The sequence below is a fragment of the Dendrobium catenatum genome, unplaced genomic scaffold (genome assembly GCF_001605985.2).
Source record: "Dendrobium catenatum unplaced genomic scaffold, ASM160598v2 fragScaff_scaffold_669, whole genome shotgun sequence".
Classification (NCBI taxonomy): Eukaryota; Viridiplantae; Streptophyta; class Magnoliopsida; order Asparagales; family Orchidaceae; genus Dendrobium; species Dendrobium catenatum.
The window spans coordinates 1,466,565-1,469,913 of NW_021319131.1; positions in this window are offsets into that span (position 1 = coordinate 1,466,565).

Consider the following 3,349-nt stretch of genomic DNA (forward strand, 5'->3'; position numbering starts at 1 on the left):
GTCGCATGTAGACTTATGTAGAAGAACAAGATCAGTCAGGAATGGTTTGATGAATTAGAGGGATTACAACTGAATTGGTGTCAAAGACCTATCTCTAGCATGCAAGAAATCAAAGTTGGTTCATTTAAAATGATTTTTGTCTCCAAATTTACCATGAAAGAAAAAGCAATAAGATAATTAATTATCTACATGTTTTTTTTAGGTAGTACTAGTTGAATTTTATTTTGGATCATTATTGGAAGCATAAAAGAGGTCAAATTTATATAATTTTGGTGACAAGAGATATCTGTAATTTGCTGAAGGCTATGATTTTGGTGCAGCCATGGATATATCAACCTCGATGGTGGAGAAAGTACCGATCTATCAAGTGGTCACACATCCTATCAAAAATGATGTGATAAAATTTAACTATAAGGGTAACTTTGGCATGTGGATATACACGATGATGAATGTGTTGTTCTCTCTAAATCTGAAGGAAGATCTGGATGACAATGAACATCCTGAAGATATTTCTGAGATAGATTCGTTGAAGATGAACCTGAGTAATTGTGACTTAATAAAAAAATTCCTATATCACGAGATCGAGTATGGGGTGATTAGGGAGGCTTCTGTTGTAAAATTATGGATGACTTTGGAGAATTAGTATTTAAAAAAAGTTCATAGATAGTCATATCCATATAAAATGTCATCTCTATAAGTTTTAGATGAGACATCGGGTTACTATTGATGAGCATCTAAATGACTTCATAAAGATATTGGATTCTCTGTTTAAATATGATGAGGAGGTTGGAAATGATGATAAAACATTCCTATTGATTTCACTCCTATATGAGTATGAAAACTTCATGATGATGCTCATTCATGGGAAGGTGGTATGGAATTATGGGGAGATGATTACAACATTGTTGAATCATGAGTTCCATCATATGTACAAGGAATCTGCACAGATGAATTTAGTTTTGGCTTTCACACTCCATTTAGGAACATCCAAGAAGTTGAAGAATAAAAAGGCTAATAGCAACAATAAAAAGGGTAAGTCTCATGGGCACAATCCTAGGAAGAACTAGTGTATATACCTTTACTGGAGACTAGTCATTGAAAGAAATAATTCTTGAAGTTGAAGAAGAAGGGAGAGGAAGTTTCCACTGAGGCAAAGGAAAGCCTTTGGGTGGAAAAGAGTGATTCATACTCTGATGTATCACTATCTATAGTTTATCATTTTTGTATATATATATATGGTTCATACTAAATTCTATATAATGACGCTACCTATCACATTTATCCCAATTGACAGTGGTTTTATAACTATAAAGAGCTTGATAGTAGTGTAGTGACTGTGGGAAATGATCAAACTTACCATAGTATTGATGTAAGGAGCATATTCAATTGAATGCATGATGGTACTATAAGAGCATTGACTAACGTAATATAGTTCTAGATAACAAGAATAATTTGCTATTTGTCAGGGTATTAGAGACTAAGGGTTACAACATAGTCTTTGTGGCAGGAGTTTTGAAGATGTATCATAAAGCTCTAGTTTTTCTAAAAGGAGTTTATCTTCATAACTATTATTACCTACAAGGTAGAATAATGATTAGAATAATTGCTATTGCTAATAATTCTTTTGATGCAATTATATTGTGGCACATGAGGCTAGCTCAAGTTAGAGAGGCTTCTCTTATAGCTTTGGTGAAGAAAGGATTGATCAAAAGAGCGAGTACTTGCAAGCTTAATTTCTATGAATATTATGTGTTTGGCAAGAAGACAACATTATCATTTTGTAGTGCTAAACAAATATACAAAGGATACTCTTGAGTATGTTTACATAGATGTTTGGGGTCTAATGATAATAACATTATTTAATGGGTGACGATACTTTTTCTCTTTTAGTAATGATTACTCCATATATATTTAGTTGTATTATAAGGGACAAGAGTAAGGTATTGGATATTTTTAGAACTTGAAAGAAGTTTATTGAGACTCAAACTAGTAAAAATATTTTGTGTATCATATAAGATACGAAGGGTAAATATAGATTAGAAGTATTCTTATAAGAGTGCTAAAGATTTAGGATTAAACACTACTTCATTATTAGAGAGACACCATAGTAGAATAGGGTGGAAAAGAGAATGAACCAGACTTTGGTGGAGATGTTTTGGTGTATGTTATGTAATATGGGTTGGATAGAGTCTATTAGGATGAGGGTATAAACTATGCATGTCACTTGGTGAACTATTTGTCTTCTGTAACTATTGAGAAGAAGATTCTAATAGATATATTTTTGGGGCAACTTATTGGAGATTATGAGCACTTAAGAGTATTTGGGTGCCTAGCTTACTATCATGTATAAAATATTAAACTAAAACTATGAGCAAAAGAGGCAATCTTTATTAGCTTCAAGTGTGGAGTTAAGGGGGATTCAAAGTGTATGATTAGGAAGGAAGAAGATTATCATTTTTAGGGATATTATATTTAATGAGATGAGCATATTGAGTCATCAAGATTGAAAGAAAGTAGTGAATTATATTCTGACCACATATGCACTGCAGAAGTCAGAGTTTGATGCAACTTCATTTGTTCCATTGATTATGATCAGTTCTACCTTGGTACCAAATTCAGTTATAGATAAGGAGGTGAGAGAGGTAGAAGATGATGCTGAGGATAAGGTTTTAGCATAAGAATCTATTTCTAGGAGAAGGACCAGGGGCAAGAATAAATTAAAAACATCTTGGTTGAGGGACGACATTGCTATTATACTTTCAAACATGGAGGATAAAATTCCAAGTAATAATAAGAAGGCAAAAGAAAGTCTAGTTTATGATATGTGGAAGAGGGCTATGGATGAAGAGATGGAGTCTTTTCAAGAGAATGTTACTTATAGGTTGGCGAAGGATCCACTAGGAAGGAAAGACATTTGGTGCAAATGGGTATATGCTAAGAAGGAAGGATCTCATGGAGCTAATTACAGAACAAGGCTAAGTTGGTGACAAAAGGCTCTATGCAATGGGAAAGGATTGGTTATTATGTGGTGCTCTTCCTAGTGGTTAAGCATTACTTAATTCATATTCACATGGCTTTTGTGGCACACTATGATCTTATTTTAGAGCAACTCGATCCAAATATTGCACAAGCAGTTGGTATTATGAGTAGGTTCATACATGAAAAAAAAAAGTCATTGGCAAGCTATGAAGAGTATCCTGAGTGAAAGTGCTCAGATGACACTAGAAAGTGCTCTAATACCACTTGAAAGTTTGTTAGGGATGTTAGGCCCTATGAACTGGCCCAAAGCTAATTAAGAGAGAGGTGAAATTTTTGTTAAAGATCTTTTAAAACAAAACTACAAACCAAA